This window comes from Sminthopsis crassicaudata, chromosome 6 (assembly GCF_048593235.1).
Source record: "Sminthopsis crassicaudata isolate SCR6 chromosome 6, ASM4859323v1, whole genome shotgun sequence".
Classification (NCBI taxonomy): domain Eukaryota; kingdom Metazoa; phylum Chordata; class Mammalia; order Dasyuromorphia; family Dasyuridae; genus Sminthopsis; species Sminthopsis crassicaudata.
In genome coordinates, this window is record NC_133622.1 from 60,238,916 (window position 1) to 60,260,497 (window position 21,582).

Sequence of the window (21,582 nt, forward strand, 5' to 3'; positions counted from 1 at the left end):
CTATGATACAATTTAAAGAAGTAAGTGAGTATTATCAAGTATAATACACCCAAATAATAGGTTAAAATTGGTCAACATAAACATAAACATCAGTTAGAATTAGAGTTTCTATTGTTTTGCATTATCTATCAGAGCCCAGAAATCTATTTTAATTCCTATTACTGGATTTAAAGGTCAACAACACAAAAGATATGCATAGTTTCCTAGTAGTCATTTGAGTTTCCTTTCTACTGGTTAGATATTATTTATAATATGGCCAGAATAATGCTCTCTTCTGATCAACTCTTTTGTCACACATATTATTTACCTGTGAAGAACCACTGCATGACTAGAATTATATAAGCAAGCAAAGCCCTTTATTTATGTATGTCTGGCAAATAGTTTAAGTTCAACCTCAGTATGAGCTTTATGGGATTGAGAAACATTTTATTTTATCTGTATGGGTGCTCAAGGAAGGCTATTTGGCAGCCTTGATTTGATGAAATCCCATGCAGGAGGAGTACTGAAAAGATATTACAGATATCTTTTAATGTTAAATGCATTCATTTCTTTTAAAAATATTTATTTATAAAATTGAGGCATTTATCAATTGAAAGGCAATCAGTTATAGTGAACAATAAATAGCTCCTAGGAAAATAGTTAAGAATGTTTTGGTTCTTGGCCAGTCTTTGACACTTATTAGCTATGTATGACCTGATTTATATATCTTCTGAGATATATAAATATCTAAATAAAATAGATAGATAAATGAGTCTTCTCATTTGTCAAATAAAGATAATGTAAATGACAACCTCATACTCTTGTAGCAAGCAGTAAATACAATCATGTATACAAATTTTTTTTTTTTTTTGGTAAATTTTATTGTTGTTACATGTTCATCATTATTATTCACTATATTTTAAATTGTAGAATTCTGATTTATTGTAAGAAATTGAACCATTGGGACTATGATAGCATTTAGTATTTGAGGATACATTTGGCTTTGAGTTTACTAAGAAACTTAGAATAAAACAAAGCTATCTTGCCCTTGTGACACAGGGGAAAGTTTTATGAGACCTTGTCAATGCTGTCTGTTGTGGCACACTCTAAATTCATGGACTGTTTCCTACACCAGTCCAAATTGGTATCAGCACAACATGACAGCATAACACATGGGATATAAAACTCTTCATAAAACATTATGACATGGTAAAGAAGGTTACAGGCTGGGTGTCCTGATCTCTATTTAGAGTAATTGAAACATCTAGCTTTAACTGAAGCTACAGATGCTCTAAACTCAGACATCCTCTTTTTTCCCCTTCTGAAATCTAAAGAATCACATACTCTGTCACATAGCCAAGTACTCAGACAGGTCTCTCCAAAAAAGCATGGAAATGATCTTCATTTAGGGGAGGCTGTAAATTTGCTCAATGAGTCATTTTAATAGGAAAGGTCAGGAAGGAGAGTGCAGGTAGCACTTAAGAATAAAGGCAATTTTCTTCAGGATGTGATGCTTATTGAAGCAGTCTTCAGCATAAGTAAGGTGAGCCAAATTAGCTGTTTGCAAATCACCCACAAAGAATTGACTGAATAACCACTATAGGTCAGATGAAGGGAGCTGAAATACCTGGTCCAAACAAATTAAATGATTATGATAATGATGGAAGAAGTGATAACTGTTTTATATTCTGGTCTGATCAGACCACAAATAAAGGTTCAGATTTCATTGTGAATATCAAATTATAGGAAGAATAGTAAGATGCAGCCTTCTGAAGGGAGTGGAGCATTGAACTTGTAGTCATCAGGATATGGTTTCAAATCCTTTCTCTTCATCTCATATTCCTCATTTGTATGGAGTAAGAAAGGAAAGGTCTGTACTCAAGGGCTTCTAAGGTCTCTTCCAACTCCACATCTGTCATTCTATAAAGGTGAAAGAACCCAGAGTTAGACAACCCGTATGATGAAAGACTTTGGAACAGTTCTATATAACAACTGATTAGAGGAAATGGAAATATTTATCCTGAAAAAGTGAATACTTAGAGAGAACATGTTAGGTATTTTCAAGTACTTGAAATTCTATCATATGGAGGGAAGGAAAAAAAAAGACTACATTTATTTTTGTTTTGTCTTTAAAAGCAGAACTAAGACCAGTTGGAGAAAAAAAAAATCAGCAGAGCTGTCAGTTCTCTGAGACTGATTCTGTAAGACAAAGGAGTAAAATGAGAGAAAAAGGGGAAAAGTAAAAAAAAAAAAAATGCATTTAAGCTTAATGAAAGGAAAAAACTTCCTAGCACTTAGAGACAACACAGAGAAAAAAAGATTTCTAGGAAATTGATGAGTCCCCCATATCCACCCCACCCTGTACATTGTCTTTTCAAGCAAAAGCTGGATAGCCATTGTTGTGTAAATTTATACATGTATATTTACATATGTATGTACATAGATGTGTGATGATTTAAAGTGGATGAAGAAGAGACAGAGTGAGAGATTTTAATGAACACAGAGTCCAAGTTCAACTATGTATTGATCTAGATGGCCTCTGCTATTTTCTGACAACTTTAAGGTTTTGTGTTTCTGTGGTGCTGTATAATCATATATTGCCTATTCCAACAATGAGTTATAAAGCAATATTTCCAATAAATGCATGGTTGAAATTGATCAAATCCAAGTGTCAAATATGGGATTGGAATGGAATCTTACATTAAAGTTGAAATGAATTAAGCCATAAAGTGTGGGCTATGTTTCATATATTGTGGTATCTGCAGGTATTCCCTCCAAAATGCTAGATTGATTTCTATTAGCAATTACATTCTGGGCGTGGGTGTTATTATCATGTTCACAGCAACATATAGTTTAAAAAGCTAGAGTACCTGGATTCAGATGCTAACCTTGGTGCTTTTCTATCTGTATAACCCTGAGCAAATAAATTCTTTCTTAGCCAAAGTTTATTTAGTTGTAGAATAAGGACGTTTACTAGATAACATTTTTTAAAAAATCTGTTTTTTCCCATGATCTTCTCCATTTCTGCCAAGCATCTAAAGACTTCTTCACACTAGTGTGGCTGCTGCTTTTCCAAAATATAAATAGAAAAATGAGAGCCAGTCATTATGCTAGCTCAAATGGATATGAAGACAAAATTATTAATAGTTCCGTCCTTCAAGGAACTTAATATTTCCTAAGCATTACAATATACACAAAAATAAATAAAATCTTAGAGTTTCTTCTAAATGACTTCAAATAACCCAATGCCTAGAAGAGAGAAAAATCTTTCATTACTTTGGGGTTGGGCATCAGGCTAGAACTTCTTTAGGAGATGACATCTGGTTTGAGCTTTAAAAGAGAAGTTAAAAAACTGAGGAAATAAGAGAACAATTGCTGGCCATGCTCAGAGACAATCTCTAATCTTCCAAATTTGGAAAGCAGGTAGCAGACTAATTTGGCCAGAATTTAAAAAAGAGATAGAATAACAAGAAGTAAATTTGAAAAGCTAGATTAAAATAAGATTGCACATGTGGATTGGAGGCGGTTGGGGATATTTGTTAAATGCCTGGTTCATGGCTATATTTTATCCTAGAAGCAACAGGGAGTCATTGAAGTATGTTGAGGAGGAATATTTCCATGCTCAGACTGAAATCTTTGCAAAAGAACAAATAAGCAAACAAATAAAAATACACACTTTTTGGAACCCAAGAGACCTATTAGAAGTCATATGATATATGGAGGGAGGAGGGGGCATTTTATTAGAGAAAGAAATTAAGGACTAGGAGAGAAAAGGGCCTATTCAAGGTCACAAAACAAGTCAGGAGTAGAAAGCATTCATCATCTACATCATTTATCTTTCTCAATATACTCTTCTTTCCACTCACTTCTAGAGACCCATATTTTAAAACAATGCATGCAAGCTTGTTAGTATTCCTCATATTCATAATTTCTTGTAACTCAGTCATATTCTATCATATTCATTTACCACAATTTATTTATCCATTGTCTAGTTGATGGTCACCTACTTTTTTTCATTTTTTGCTATCATAAAAATGTTATATCATAAATATATAAATATATTTAGATACACACATACGTATTAATCAGTATCATCTATATGACACATATACAAATGTACATATGTAAATTTAGAAATCTACATATCTCTTTTTGTGACCCAATGTTCTAGAAATGCTGTGTGTGTGTGTGTGTGTGTGTGTAGATAAGTGTATAAGCATAGACCTTTCTATATAGTCATATATATATATATATATATACACATATATATCAACATCTATATATGTGTATATATACACATACATGGATACAAATGCATGCATAAATATAAAATATATGAATATATATCAACTTTCTAGAATCTTTCTTTTTCTTTTTATTTTTTTGCCAATGATCTTCTTGAGGTTTAAGATCACTGATTAAAAACATTCCTTGTTAAACTTATTAAAAATAAATGTTTACTAGTGAGGGAATGCTTGAGGAAAGATTTTCTTTAACAGTAGACCAGGGTTTTGTGATCCTCTGGTGATCTCAGATGAGAAGAGATTGGTGTTTGAAAAGGTTTCCATCTTAGTGAAGGACCTTTGTTTCTTTAATTTGATGAAGCTTCCTTCCTGGGATTGCAATCTGATTAACAATGTGCACTGAAAGTTGAGCCTTGGAAAGTGGGTAGGTGGCTTGGGGAAATAGTCACAGAAGAATTCCTAATAAAGCTCCCGAATAGAGAATAGGAACTCTCAGATTTGAGGTTCTTTTAAAAGCCTGAAAAACAAAAATCTTTAGAATGGCAGGAGTTTTAATAGAGTTTTTTTTTTAAGTTGTCCTACTTTGTGACTACAAGTGCTAAGTAGTTCAACTAAAATACAATCCTCCTATGAGAGAACCTTTTTTTTTTTGCCAAAGATCTTCTTTGAGGTATAAGTCCAACACTGAGAATGCTGCTTATTAAGTTTATTAAAAATAAATGTTTAATAGTGAGGAAATGCTTGAGGAAGGATTTTCTTTAGCAGCAGGCCAGGGCTACCTATGATTCTCTGATGATCTCACATTAAAAGAGGTAGGTATTTGAAAACTTTTCCTTAATCTAAAGGTCCAGTTCCCTTCTCACACATTCAGTACCAAATCTAAACTGCTAGTTTTTAAGTCTCCAGGAATTTCATCCCTATCCAGCAATGAGGCAGAATTCATCCCAGGACCCAGGAAGGAGGTATGGTAGCTCAATATGACTTTCACACTGTGAAACAGCAGCTCAGAAAGCACATATTAAGTTGACCTACATTAAAAGAGGCAAAACATCCAGGAATAAAGAGATGACTATCCCTTTGTACTTTGCTCTGGTCAGAACACATGTAGAGCTTTTTTTGTTTTCATTGTAGACAATATATTTTAAAGATATAAAGATCTAGAGTGTTAACTATCTCCCCAAGATGTGTCATCTGAAGCAAACAGGATCAATTGCTGAAGAATAACTAAGTTCCATGAATGAAAACAAATCTTCCTTTGGACAATCACCCCAGTTCCTATTCTTCCTATCTCCACCCCTAGGAATTGTAAAGCTATTCCTACCATGGTTACTATATTTTGCTTCTGAGTTCTATTCTGTGAGCTGCTTTAACTTGTACAAATTGATGAACATGACAGAAGATTGATTGATTGATTAAAGTAAAAAACCATCTTTTAAAAAAATGATGACAGACTGCAGAGGCTGAATATATTTGGTTCAGTTCTTCAGAAATTTAGTTTGTGAGACAAAAAAGTTAATTGGAAAGTACTTTCCAAACATGACACACCAACACCTCAAAGAAATAAAAAGTTTTGAAAATTAAAAGCTGTGATAACTATTAATATATTTACATTTTTGTTGAGGATGAATGTTTTGGGGAAGATTGACTTACTGTAAAGTGTTTTCTTATCAACTATTTCATAATCTTCTTGACTTTTATGATTTAAGAGGTGGAAAATATGATTTAAATCATAGAGATGAAAGTTGCCAGTTTTCATTCTCAACTAAATATTCAACTTCAGAAATTATTTTAAAAATAGATTCTTTTATTAGCTTCAGTGATAAAGCAGGATTTTTAGGATTTTAAGTCAAATATTTCTTTCCTTTTGATTCCTTATTTTGATTTTATTCCTAAAGCATTTGTTAAGAGCCTACTATTAACAAAGTTAAAAATAAAATCATCCTTGTCCTAAGGGAGCTCTCATTCTTCTGAAGGAATTCAAAACAAAGATAAAAAAAAAATACACTTCAAGGAACATTTAGGAAGGTGTGAATAGAGTACTAACAACAGATACATCAGAGAAGGCTTCCAGGAGGAGGAGTTACCTGAACTGATATTTCTTTTCCTCTTTATTCTCATGAACCCCATACTAGTTAAAGTCCTCATATAATGGCGCTTGGAATATAATGAAAATTTCTAATTAGTCCACTTGCTTCATATCTCCCCTCTGAAATCAAGTCTTTCTGTTTGTTCTTTCCCTTTTCTCTTCACCAAAAGCACTGGTCCATCATCTTTTAGCCTCTGTTCAAGATATTATATTGACTCCCTACTTTCTTTACAAGCCAAGAGGCATCTCTTGTACATTATCACTGTTCAGGAGATCAGTCCTTTTGTTTCTCACTTCTTTTCCTTTCTCTAGGTCTTTGCACAAATTCTGTCTTCTTGCAATGCAATCTCTTTATTCTTCTTTACTCAAAAAAAAAAATGGGGTTTCCTTTAAATCTCAGTTCATGCATTGCTTTCTATATAAAGCCTTTCTTGGTTCTCTAAGCTGCTAGTATGTTCTTGCTCAAGATGAGCTTGATAATATAAACATATCAACAATATACACATGTGTATATGTATATTTAAATATGTGTGTGCATATACATATATAATACTGTTTCTGTTTGCATCTATTTTTAACATAGCTACCCAAGCATACACAAATATATATATATATATATATATATACACAAATATAAACACATACACATGCACACGTATCCAGAAAGTATTTACATATATCTATATTAAAGATATTTATATTAGATAGATGCAAATACTAGATAGATAAAAGATTATACAATATGCATATATACATATGAATATGTATACTATTCAAATATGGTATATATGACACATACCATACACATAAACCCTCTGTGTAAATAGCACATATGTATGATAAAACAGACTATGTAATACACACAGAGATTTATACATATACAAAGATACTCACATGCATAAAACACATGTATGTGTATGACTTTTCTTTCAAGTGACCATCTGAATAATACATTTAGCATATTTACAAGTTACTGTCATATGTTTGTTTCATAAAGGAAAACTTAGAAGATTCCATAGAACTACTCTGTATTTCTCAGGATTTCACTGACATACCAATTATGAACCTTTAAGAAAACGAAAAGTGAATTATATACAATGTTTAACTTTTTTCTTTTTTTTTCCTTCTTTCTTTCTCTTCCATCTTTGCTTCGTCTCTCCCTTGCATCTCCTTTCCTCACTTTCTTCTTTTTTCCTTTCTTCCTTTGTTCCTTCGTTCCTTTGTTTTTTCTCTCTCTCTCTTTTTCTCTCTCTATCTTTCTTGCTTCTTAGCTTTCTTTCTTCTTTCCTCTCTTCCTGCCTTCCTCCCTTCCTCCTTCCCTTTTTTCCTTCCTTCATTCCTTCCCTCCATTTTTCTCTCTCTTTCTTTCTCTTTCTTCCTTTCTCTCTCTCTCTCCCACTCTCTCTCTTTTCTTAAAGATGAGATCTACTGTTCTCACCCAGACTAGTTGTACAGAAGCAACTTATGTTTCTGCTCCAACTACACATCTGTTTAGTTTCCAACTGGGCTAGTTTGTCTCTCCTTAGGAAAGCTGGTGCCCCTGCTGCCAGGAAAGCAATATATCAATGCCATATTTAGTGTAGACTACCAATCAATGTAGCACAGTGAAACTTGAAACTCCTATGTTCAGTAGCTCCCATAACCTACCTGAGGCAAAGTAGATATAATGCTGGGCTTCTAATAAAGAATACCTGAGTTCAAATATGTCTCCAGACAATTAGTAGCTGTGTAACCCCAGGCAAGTTATTTTAACCACTGTCTGCCTCATTTTCCTCAGATGCAAAATGAATGTAATAAGAGCTCCCACCTCTCAATGTTATTTTGAAGATTAAATGAAACAGTAATTCTTACTATATTGCCTGACACATAGTAGGTATTACACAAATGTTTATTCCTTCTCTTCCCTCCTAGATTAAATGGGTATCAGACTGCTTAATGAATCTGTCCTTTCTTATAAGAAATTTCTTATTCATTAAGGCCATCTAGGACACAGTGTGACATTTTTCTGCTTAATAGCTAAAAAGGTTCAGAAAACATATACTCATTAAATGAATTATGCAATAAGAGATAAGGATATTAAATCTATGAAACAGATTTCAATTTCTCCATGACAATGAATTCTCTGGGCTGCAAAAATGTGTGAAATATTATGCCATATATTCTACAGAATGTCACATTCCATAGGATAATTGATCTGCCAACTTATGTAACATAAGCGTATTTCCTTTATTTTTATTCTTATCAGTGGTAGTTTTTCTGATTTCTAAATGGACATCCAAAAGGTTTTATTTGTTTGTTTGTTAGTTTTTGTATTCTAGAAAGAAATTTAGAGGGTAGATAATTTTAAAGTTTCCTCTTTACCTCTATCTTGCAACTTCCACAGCATTTCTGTAGCTTTCTGTAGGGAATTTACTTGTCATGGGCCAAGGAGTTCAGAACACTAAGTAACAATGTCAGCAAATGAAAATCAAAAGCAGTTTCTCTGACCTTTAACTATTTTTACCTTTGCAGGTAGCCTTAATATTCCATTTCATCCTAGAAAGAAAGAAGGAGATTAGGGGGGAAGAAAGAAAAGAACCATTTGTCAAATGTGACAGGTATTAATGTTGCATAAATATTATTTTACTTAAATCTTCACAACATGCCTGGCAGGTTGATATTATCATTATCTATAGTTTACAGTTTATGAATCTGAAGTAAAAAGAGGTTAAATGACTTGACCTGTTTCATACAACTAAGTGTCTAAGGCTGAATCTAAATTCAGATAATCCTTATTCCAGACCTAGTGCCACATAACCTCCCTGTGTGTCATCTCACTGCTTGAGTTTCATCTGCAGTCTGCTTTAGTCTTCTGTGTCTAGTTTTTTTTTTTCATTGTAGGCCTCATAAAGAAAGATGTCTATCTGTCTATCTATCTATCTATCTATCTATCTATCTATCCATCCATCCATCCATCCATCCATCCATCCATCCATCCATCTATCTATCTATCTATCTATCTATCTATCTATCTATCTATCTATCTATCTAAATATCTATATCAGTGGTCTTCAAACTTTTTAAATAGGGGGCCAGTTCACTATCCCTCAGATTGTTGGAGGGCCATTGTATAGTAAAAACAAAAACTCACATTCTATCTCCTCCCCTCAGCCCATTTGCCATAATCTGGTGGGCCTCATAAACATCCTCAGTGGACTGCATCTAGCCTGCAGGCTGTAGTTTAAGAACCCCTGATCTATATCTACCAATCTATCTACCTATTAATCCATCCTTCTATCTATCAATATATCTATCTACCCATCTATCTACCTATGTATTCATGCATCTATCCATAGATATATCCATCTACCTACCTACCTACCTACCTACCTACCTATATATTTATGCATCTGTCTACGAGATGTTGCCTCATCTACTAGAGTGTATACAAATTGAAATCAGGGTATATTCTTTCATTGTCTTTTCATTCCTAATATCTAATACAAAACCTGGTACCTAATATCTGTTAATTAATGAGAAAATGTCATGCACAGAGCCTGACAAATATTAACTGTTTTATAAATATAAGTCTAGTATATTCTAGCCACAATCTATTATTTTCTTTTTATAAAAAGAAAAACTTGAACAAAAATAATTCTATACTTTTGCCTGGGAATATATAGGGACTTCATAAAGATCAGAATTGAATTGTCACTTTTCTCAACCTAACTTATTTCTTAGCAAGTCCAGAGAATTCAGTGACCTCCGATTCATCCTCAACTTTTTAATCAGTGCTTTAAGGAGAGTACATATACTGAGTATTAACATGAATGATGCAATTGCTATTGTTTCCCGTTTGCCCCTTAAACTCACATTTTGTTATATAAGTGATTTTTCAGAGTAGACAAGTTAAAAGTTAGAAGACTTTTACCATGAGTCTTTAAATATGTCAAATATTCCCTTAACTTCTTACCTTGTTAAGATCTACAGAGTTGCTACTAGGCAACCTATTTGCTTTCACAATAGAAGGATTCAAAGAATATCATAAAAGAATGAATTAATAACCCTAACTTGAGAATGGGACTAAAACAAAGTTATTTTATCAATAAATCTCTCCCCGCCAACTGACTTTGTTTCTTTTTTTTTAATTTTTTTTAATTTTTCCTCCATCCTTTCATTGCAAGAATGCTCACTCATTAAATGGAAAGAAGCATAAGGGTTGTTGCTATATTTGTGTAAGTACCTGCTATTTTTCCTTGAATTCATGGATATTAAAAAAAAAATCTTAGAGTACTATTGAAGTGCAAATTATTTTTGTTACTTCCATAATTAGTATGGCTGAACTGATTACAGATAAGGAAATGAAGTTAATTGCCCAGAGTCACACAGCTATTAAGTGTTTGAGGTCAGATTTGAATTTAGGAAGATGAAACTTTATCATTTCAGGACCACTATTTGATATACCATGAATTTCTTAAACTTTTCCCACGCACAACCTCTTTTGTCTGAGAATTTTTATGAGACCCAGGCTATATATGTATGTAAAATAGACATACAAATCAAATATTTGCTGAAAATAAACCATAAAGAAATTTATTTTAAAGCAATTCTTTGGTGTTCATAAAATTTCACCATTTATTTAAATCAAAAGCAAATTTGCATGCTAATGTGATAGATATGAGTATCTTTACATAAAGAATTAAGTCTTGACATAATATTTGATACTTTCTACTCCTGGCAAATTTTTTGCGATCCTCACATTCATATATATGACCCATATGAAGTCAAGGCCATAGTATAAGAAGCTTTGCTATACACTGTGCCACCTAGTTGCCCAGACATATGTACAAATTGTATAGATAATTGATGTTATGATTTCAGTACTATCTCATTATTGTGCATATACATTTAATCAGTTTTATTGATTGCCTAAATTGCCCATTTTGATGCCTAAATTAATCTCTTGTATACACCAAAATAATCAGCTTAGTTGTGTGCATAGATATTTAGTAAATTAAGGCTAATTGACTAAAATAAGAATTTAATTTGAATACTTGTTTCAGAGTTAGTTCAATTTTCAAATCTCAAAATAGTCATATATAAACAAGTATCTTTCAGTCCCCTCATTGGCCATAGAAAATACTGTACAAATAATTAGCAATTAGTTTAATAAGGTATCTTTAATACCTTTTGAGTTGATTTGCTTTGATTTAGTAAATTCCACCAACTTTTCTTAGTAATGAAATCATTTGTGTCAGTGTTCTAGAAACAAAGATATTGAAATGTCTAAAATGAGAAAATAGAATATAAGTGGGTTTCACTGCATCTACAATTCAACATCAAGATGAACAATTGAAATTACTTCATTCTTTCTCACCAACAACAATGCTATTTTTTATGCCAAATGGAATCCCAGGTGTCATGGGAAGATTTCTTGCTTTTCATTTAAGTGCAATGAAAATGTTAAACTGAAACTGCTGGCATTTTAAATTCTTTTTTTTTTTTTTTCCCCTGAGCTCCTTCTGTCAAATAAAATTCTGTGAAAAATAAGGGAAAAAAGGAAAAAAAAAAAAAACACCAAGATTTATTTCTAGAGAAACTTAGAATGGAGGTCATTCCCCAAAGACTCATTTGTTCTCTATTTATTTTTATTGTACGGCAAAAAATAAATCTAAAATGAGTCTTCAGTTGTTATGATAATACTGATATTTGTGTAATTTTTTGCAACTGCTAATTAATTAATTAAGATTTTATAGATGCTTTTATTTAGGAAATAAGGTTTCAAGACAATTCACCTTATAAACTAATATATGGTTATCATTGACAGTATTGGACTTTTCTTACTGAATAGCTATTTAGTACTATTTCAGTGGTACTATTTTCCTCAAGTTTATTCAGATTTATTTCATAAAAACTCTATTCGTAAAATAAATCAATAAACTAGAATGGGTGATGGTGTTTTTCTCCCAGTATGGGCAACTAGGTAAATAGTAGATAGAGTATTGGTCTGGGAGACAGAAAGTTTAAATCCAATCTCAGATAATTACCAACTATGTGACTGGCAAAGTCATTTAACTTGTTTACCTCAGTTTCCTCATTTATAAAATGGAGATAATAATAGGCCTTACATTCTAGGATGTTGTGAGGATCAACTGATATAATAATTATAAAGCACTTAGCACAGTTCCTAACACAAAGTATATGTCTTTTAATTAGTATGATTTTTGTTCCTTTCATAATCTTTTCCTACATATTAGTTATAAGGAATCACATGCCAAGAGCCTTGGGATACTTCAAGTAATATTTCATGATGCCTTGAATCAGCTTCACAGAGGATAGAACACTGGACTTGAAGTCAGAACATCTCAGTAAATTGAAGTAAAGAATTACCTCTTTCACCTAATCAAAAAAAAAATTATACATACATATATATATATATATATATATATATATATATATACACATATACATAAAATAAATGAATAAATCTAGGAGGGGAAGTCTTTCAGGGTTTTTGGCCAAAGGACAAATGATTGCTATTGATATTTAATTGAGTCAATTAGGACCCAAACAATGAGCAAATGGACCTTGGCTAGGGCCTATTGGTGGCCAGTGAAAACTTCAATGACAATCAGATTGATTTTGGTTTAAATCCTTGTCCTTAAAGATCTAGCCAGTAAACTGTAGGATATCTTGATTAAAATGGACAGCAAGGACAAAAACTTGTCCTAGCCCCTATAAGATAAAGTATTTTATGATTAAATTTGAACAGAATCATTAGTGTCAATGAGATAATGTACACTTCTCTATATAGTCTGCTTTGACTTGGTTTCTTAAATTAGTTTTATTTTTGATCCATTAGTAATTTGAGTTGTGGAGAGAGCATCTAGTGTGGAAACTACTTCAATTACAGTTACTGAAGGGCCCCAAGGGGACAATGAAAAATCTTGGAACTTGCCTAAGATTCCTAATTCTAACGTTGGACCCTTATTCTCTTTTTCATATTGTCTCCTTTATTAACTTTTGACTAGCACAGCAATTTTTTAAACACCTTTGCAATGATTAACTCATTTCTTGTCTAGGGGGTCATTATAATGGTCCTTAAATGCCACTTTATTTCCTTCTTTTCAGCTTTAGGGAATTTATTTTAGATGAATAGTTCTGAATTCTTTCAGAATTGCCCTTAACCTTCAGTTAGGAAAAATTTATTACACAGAAGCAGAGGTTTGGTTCTTTTTTAACCTTACATTTATATCTTTCTCTCATTAACCCCTAACCTTTTGGTGGTTAAGGCAAAAATCAGTTTACTGGAAATATTTGGGCAACAAAACAGTATTTTATGAGAATAGACAAGTAAAAATTCTGTCTGATTGAGGAGGACAAGTTGGTGCAAAGACCTGCTTTTAGGATTTCTTTTGGCCTACATCTTCTACTCTCTATGGCTTATAGAGCAAAGGAAATCATTCTCAGATATCACTCCCTTCTCTCCCAAAGTTCTGCCTTCCCTCTATTTCATTTTGTTTCCTCTCTTTGCTTCATGTTTATTCTAACCTCAGCATTACAGATGCTTAAATGTTCTCCAATTCTGATACAGCTTCTTCCTCTTCTGAATAGTAAAGTGGGCTCAGTTTTTCATACAGTAACTCTGATTCAAGAAGATATACAGTCAGGATGTTAGTTGCTTAATAGTCACATTCTACTCCTGGGAAAACACTAATTTGGGTTTTTGGGGGCAAATACACTGGAATGGTTAATTTGATTTCAAATTTTCAAATTAATTTTGTTTCAAATACACAAGGAAATGGCTTGTCCAACTCCTTTTACAGATGAAGAAACTGAGATAAATAGAGCTGAGTAACTTCCCTGGAGTTAAATAACTAGAAAGTATATAAGGACAGATTTGAATTCAAGAAGATGAATCTTCTTGACTCCAGTCTGGCACTCAATCCACTGAAACATCTACCTATTAAGAAAATCTGGCATCCAGCCCAATCACAGATACTGCCTGACTTTGAGTAAGTCACTCAGTTTGCCTCAGTTTCCTCATCTGTAAGGAACTAGAGAAGAAAATGCCAAATTACTGTAGTATCTTTGCCAAGATAACTCTAAATAGGGTCATGAAAAGTTGGGCATGACTGCAATGACTGAGTAATAATAGATAGGAAGCCATTATAAATTTTTGAATTGAGAAATGCAATGATTAACGCTATGCACAAAAAACCATTGTGGCAAGCATATGATTGATTGATAGAAATTCAGAAAAGAGGTAGGAAGATGTGTTAAGATAATAAAATCAGTATATTTCTGTTCAAATCCCAGTTCTACTGCTGCCATGTTTAGAATCTGCTATGCCATATATAGCCTCATCTCTCTGAATCTGCTTTCTCACATATAATGAAAGGGTATCACAAAGTATTTAATAGGCTACTGAACTGGGTGTCAGAAAGATCTCTCTCTCCCTTAGTTTCATCATTTGGAAAATGAGAGGGTAGGAGTCTATAAGTCCCTTCTTTTTCTTATTCTATGATTATCTGAGAACAGCAAAAAGAAAGAGCTAGAAAACAGATTCTTAAGATAGTAGAAACATATTTGCTAGGAATATAACTGATTATACATAAAAAGTGGAGGGAGAAAGAAAATGAAAGATAACCAGAAAGCTCTCAACACAGGACATTAAGTGAATGATGGTGGTTCTGACAAAAATAGTGAAGAAAAAGTAAATTTTAAGTTAAAATAATACTCTAATTTAGGTAGTAATGAAGTTAAGGTGGTAGTAGGGAATTTAGGGAAAGAAAACCTATAGGCAGTTGAAGATTATGATCAAAATTTCATTTGGGATTTAAATGCCTAGTATGTAGCATTATGTATTTCACATGTTGATTGATCTACTGAATGAATGAATCTCAAGAGAACAAAAGGATAAAGCTGCAGAACTGAGGGCTGACATAAACTGGTTACACAACTCACTGATATCTCAATAGCTCATTAATCAGATAAGTTAAAGCTATGACCTCTCACATTTTACTTTCAATGAAGCTCCTTTAAGAGTCACTTCATTTGAAATATCCCTTGGATACATAAAAATGCAACATGACTCTTTTCTAGAGAATTTTTTTTAGGTTAGTTTGGAGAAAAATTGAAATATGTCCTTTAAAAATTTTGTCTCAGCCTGGCTTAGAAAGGCTTTAGTTGCTAAATATGATGCACATTAATGTAGTCTATTTTTACCACATTTCCCTCCCTCCCTCCTTTTGTTTAAGAGTAAATTGTGTAACTTACATGTAGCTATATCTTTAAGGCAAAGAATATCTTCAGCTGATATAACTAACAGACAGCTCTAAACCTAGAAGTAGAATATTATTATTACTACTAATAATAATTTTATAGTGTCATTATGTACCAGGTATTATGATAAATGTTTTATTATTATACCAAGCCTGAGCAAAAAATACATAAGGTATCAAGAGCTAGCCTTGAAGTCTGGGAAATTTGTATTCAAAGTCCTCCTAAGAGATTTGTTAGCTGTATAGCTCTTGAAAAGTTACTTATGTAACCCCTATACCAAAATGAGTTTCTTTTCTATTCATTATGTGTGTTCACTGCAAAACTGATAGGGGAAAAGGTGTCAAGCTTTTTATTTATAGCTTAGAGTTCCCCTCCCTTACCAATAATGACAAGGTGCTGAGAAGCTGGATTGAACTGAATATATCTCCTAGATTGTTTCTGATGAAAGTCAGGTGACCTTTGGTCCAAACTTCATCCTTACCTTTTAGGCAGAAATGAAAGTGCTTCTTAGAAAATGGTTAGGGAGAAGAGAGATTAGAGTTGTTTATTCTGCCTTTCTTCCAGATAAATACAATAATATAACTTATCTTATACATGGCTATACATGGCTATCCCTATCTTTGGGTCTCCCTCTTATAATTAATTGCTCTAATTTCTTTTCTTTAAATGGGGCTAATAATATTGCTTACTCTTCAGAATTGTGAGAATCAAATAAAATGATGTATACCAATTTTTCCAAGATATGGGACTAGGCCTACGATTTCACTTATATGGAGAAATCCCAGAATGAGGAATTCCCCCTCTACAAATGCAAAGTAAACAACTTATCTGCAATGTATAATCTTAGAAAGCTGCCCAGAGCACCATAATTTGTTTGATCAAAATTGTTTTATAAACCTTAAAGTACCCATATTATAAATGTCAGTTACCATAAACTCCATTTTAAAAAAAATACCTGGAAATAACATTTCAGAAAAATGAAATGGACTATTGAAGTAATTATATTACTTGCTGCTCTCCAACTTTCCCACACTACTTATAGATAGAAGTACTAATCTTATTTAGTGCTAGGTAGATAAATAGATAATAGATAGATAGATAGAATATTTATTCACTTAACATGTGCCAGTCACTGTTCTAATTACTGGGGATACAAATAGAAGCAAATACAATAGCAGTTATCCTCTCAGAAACTCATTGTAAGCATGGAAGAGACAATAGAGAGGTCAAAGTTTTATGAATGGAGGAATAAGAGAAGAAATCCAAAGAGTTAAAACTGATTGAATTTAGGTCTAGCAGATACACATTATAAATAGTTACCTAGATCTGGAGGAATGACTTTAGGGCAGAGACCTTTTTTGTCTGTTTAATCTGGGTAGGGGATAGTGATGATGGTTAGGAAGGAATAAAAGAAGAGAAGTTCAGAGAGTAAGAGTGAATTTTCAGTCTACCTCATGATAAATGAGAGGATAGGAGACAGACATAACAAAAATGGTGGGTGAAGAATGAGTATTAAAAGTGTAAAAATAATATGACATTAACATATATTTTTGTGTACCCCCATTGAGAAAAATGGGAGTAAAGAGGACGAGAGACAGAGGAAAAGAGAGACAGACACACCGAGAGAGAGAGAGAGAGAGAGAGAGAGAGAGAGAGAGAGAGAGAAGAGAGAGAGAGAGAGAGAGAGAGAGAGAGAGAGAGAGAGAGAGAGAGAAACTCAGAACCATAAACAGCATAATATTTTTTGAAAACCTTTACCTTAAATACTTTGGGGTTGGATGGGGTGGGGTAGAGGTAGAGAAGTAATAACAACTGGCATTTTTACCTTACCTGTACTACTTCATTTAAACCTTCATAATAGTTCTATTAGACACTACAGGTACTATTTTGCTTCACTTGACAGATAAGGAAATTAAGGCTTAGAGAGAGAAAATGATTTTCCTATAATCATGAATGTCAAGAAATCTTAATTACCATAAATTCACTTGTCTTCCCAGTTGCCATGTTGATTCCTGATTCCTCTGAAAGTACTACCCAGGTCTAAAATATGTTATATTATTATCCTAGGATCTTAGATAGTAGTTTCATATCTCTACGATCAGGAAAATATTCAGCCAATGACACATTAAGATACTTTTAATAAACTGTAATAATTCAGGGTATTGTCTAGAAAGAAATCCTTGACCCGGTACATGAAGGAGAGCCTTTATCAATTCTGAGAACAAATCCTTGTTGAATATCTACTATAAAGTGCTATGGAAGTAAATGGGTAGCTAGGAAAGGGAAAAGAGAAAGATTGAGGAACATGTATGGGATGGCACATCATAAGGGCATACAGAAGAAGAATCTAACCAAAATTTGTAAATACTATGTAGATGTTAAGGATGAAGACTGAAAAAAAAAATCCTTAGATAAGTATGCCGTTATTTGATCTTTTAAAAATAAATTTCAAAACAATGATAAAGATAGGAGACATTAAAAAAATGGAAGGAGAAAATATGGAAGCATTTTGGGTAAATGACTCTTACTTTCTACTCAAAGTAGAATATAATTGTAGATGAAGTCAAATTAAGGAAAATAAATTAAAAGACAAAAAGTCAAGGGACAAGACCTCCCATTGAAGAATGGTTTAACTGTGATTGAGGAAGTATGAGAAAAGAATATAAAAGGAGGTAATAATTAGAGAATAGAATCTTGTAATCCTGAATCTTGGAGACAATATATTTCTGTAACATGATGAAGTCCAAATTGTGGATGTGACAGTATATATAAGAAATAGAAAGTAAAAGATAGCTTTAGAGTAGGGAAGATTAAGAAAATGTATATTTCAAGTTTCAGAGGGTTGTCAGCATTAATATCAAACTGAGTACTGTGGTAGAGAATCTGGGTAGAAAGTAAAACTTTGAGGCAGGTGATAAGGCATCATTGATGAGACTACAAGAGTATTCTGGAGGTCAATAGATTTTTTGTGTGTGTGTGTGTGAGGAAAGGGGGAACATTTTAGATATATTTATTTTTAAAGATGTAAAGCATAGAACTTTAAACATGTTGTCATATATAGTGTTTATTGACATATTTTTAAGTTGTAAAAGCATATCTAAAATATGCCTAAATAAAAATATGCCTAAAATAAACACTCCATTACCTCTCCCTAAGGAAAACAACTTATTTTGAGACATTTGAGTATCCTTTTTACGAAACCAATACATAATGACCAATTCAATAATAGTTCAGGAAAAAGGATTAGCTCAAACAAAAAAAACATTTATTCCCATGGCATGAGTTCATCAGTACTGATCAAGCATGACAAAGCATGTTCTTTTTGGTGAACATCCTGCTGAGACCAAGGCCCATTTGAAGAACCTCCAGAAAGCTACCCTGAACTTTTTTCTTTTTGAAGTTAAGAAAATCATTTCTCACAGCTAACTCTTTGAATATTTACCCAAAACTATCATCCTTCTAATCACGAAGTCCTTTGTTTTCCAATTTAAAACCTCTAGGTTCTTCTCTGCATCTCATATGACTTTTTCTTAAGGAACTTGGCAATCTAGTAATACTTCTTCGCATGAAATGTTCTTCATCTTATCAATCTCTTTCCTAAAGAATACAGAGGAATTAATTTAATATTCTATTTATGGCTTGAGCAAGGCAGGATATTGTGGAATTATTTGGCTTTAGACTTATTTCAGCTTAAGGTTGAGTTAGTTTCATTGAACATTGATTTCTACAAGGCATACAATTGATTAAAATTCCCAGATTATTTTAGGTGAACTTACATCTCATTATTCCTTATGAAGTGGAGTTATTGAAATCAAATATTCGATTTTAACTTTGATGTCTTTTAAAAATCATTTTGTTAAATAAGTCTCAATGTCTTACCCTTTGAAATTTCTTTGTAATATATCTTTGTCATACTGTTTGGTATCTAAACTTCCTACTTTGTTTTTTTTTTCTAAATTTGGTGAGGGTACTATTTAGATCTTTATCTAAACCAATAAGAACAATATTAAATAATAAATTGCCAACCAAAGATTTTTGGGATACTCTAATCAAGACCTTCTTTCAAATGAAATCAAGTCGTCATTAACCCCACTTTTGTACCTACATATTCAAACAATTCTAAGTTAATCTATTTAATGGCAGCCCACATCAAATTATCAAAAATAATATAAAAATACTTTATCAAACATTTTGCAAAAGCAAAAAGGTATAAAAGGTGATTATCTTTAGTATATCTTTCATCAATAAGTTTGATAAACCTGCCAAAGAAAGGAAATTTGTTCCTGATGCAATTATGTTTTCTTTTAAAGATTATGGCTTCCTTCTGTTGGAGAATTGATCATTGCACTTTGAAAAGTGATTTATTGAATAGCGTTTTACGAATAGATGCAAATGACCTATGGTGCACACAACTTTGTTTTCTTTTCTTTGTTTCTTTTCTTTCTTTAAATTGGAATAACGCTTCTCCAATTTTTCTACTTTTCATAGTCTTCCAAAGATTGTGATAATGGCTAAGCAATCATATTTCTTGATAATTGTAATATAATCCATCATAGTTCTTTTTTCAGTCTCTCATTTTCACAATTTTGGCATTATCCTTAATATGTTACATATTCCACATATCCAGTCCAAACATTCCTCTATTCACCTTCACATCATCTTTCATTTAATACTTTCTCTTTACTCACAGATACCTCCTTATTATAAGTCTTCATTACTTCTTTCCAAATTTGTTGGATTACTTTCTAATTGGTCTTTCTGCTTTCTCTCTCTTTTCTGTCCTACCCTCTGTAGCACATCCAATGTGATTTTCATGTGACTAAGATATTGATGTTGATGTTGATTAGCTCCCTAATCAACAAACTCCAATACCACCTTATTCATCCTTATAAAAAATATAAGATCTGTACTTTGGCTTTTAGAGTCTTTCACAATATAGCCTCAACCTATCTTTCCGAACTAATTGTGCATCACTACATTCTTTTACCCTAATTAAGTTAAACTCTTCTGTGTGTATTCCATGCACCCTGTCTCTCATTTGTATTCATTCAAACTAGATATCCTTGATGCCTAGAGTTCAATCTCTTCTTATCTCTGCCTCAAAAATTTTCATTTTCTGATAAATTTTGAAGAAGATGTGGGAAAACTGAAATACTATATGCATTGTTGGTGGAATTGTGAACTGATCCAACCATTCTGTAAAGCAATTTGTTATTATGGCCAAAGGGCTATACAATTCTGTATGTCCTTTGTTCCAGCAATACCACTCCTAGGTCTGTATCTCAAAGAGATCATTCAAAAGAGAAAATGGCATATATGTACAAAAGTACATAGCAACTCTTTCTGTAGTGGCAAAGAATTGGAAACAGAGGGTATGACCATCAATTGGGGAATGATTGAACAAGTTATAGTACATGAATGCAAGGGATACTATTTTTTCTATAAGAAATGATGAGCAGATGAATTTCAGAAAAACCTGTTAAAAACTCCCATGAACTGATGGTTCATGAAAGGAGCAGAACCAGGAGAATATTGTACACAGCAAAAGCAATATTGTGTGATGATCAGCTGTGATAGACTTGGCTCTTCTCAGCAAAAAATGATTTGAGATAATTCCAAAAGAACTACGATGGAAAATGCCATCAACTTCCAAAGAAAGAATTATAAAGTCTGAATATAGATCAAATCATATTATTTTCACTTATTTATTTGTATGTTTTTCCCTTTTGTTCTGACTCTTCTTTAATAATTTGACTAATGTGGAAATATGTGATTATGCCTTGTATAACCTATATTAGATTGCTTACTGTCTTGGAGAAGGGCTAAGGAAGGGAAGAGGAAGAAAAATTTGGAAATCAAAATCCCACAGAAATGAATGGAGAAAACTATCGTTATACGTAATTGAAAAAATAAAATACAATTAAAAGAAAACATTGACTTTCTTTCAAGATGTAAGTCAAGTACCATTTTCTATTTGAAGAGTTTATGGTTCCTTACAACTCACAGTAT

The 21,582-nt window shown here is 32.6% G+C and overlaps 1 long non-coding RNA gene across 1 annotated transcript in view; it reads right to left on the reverse strand.

Moving 5' to 3' along the window:
* Window positions 1-835: 835 nt before the first annotated feature.
* LOC141546508 (uncharacterized) overlaps window positions 836-21,582 on the reverse strand; it is a 71,367-nt gene continuing 50,620 nt past the window's right edge. The window contains exons 3-4 of the long non-coding RNA XR_012483317.1: window positions 15,568-15,631; window positions 836-1,899 (exon numbers count right to left, since the gene is read on the reverse strand). This is a non-coding gene — a long non-coding RNA (uncharacterized LOC141546508). The remainder of the gene's footprint in view (window positions 1,900-15,567; window positions 15,632-21,582) is intronic.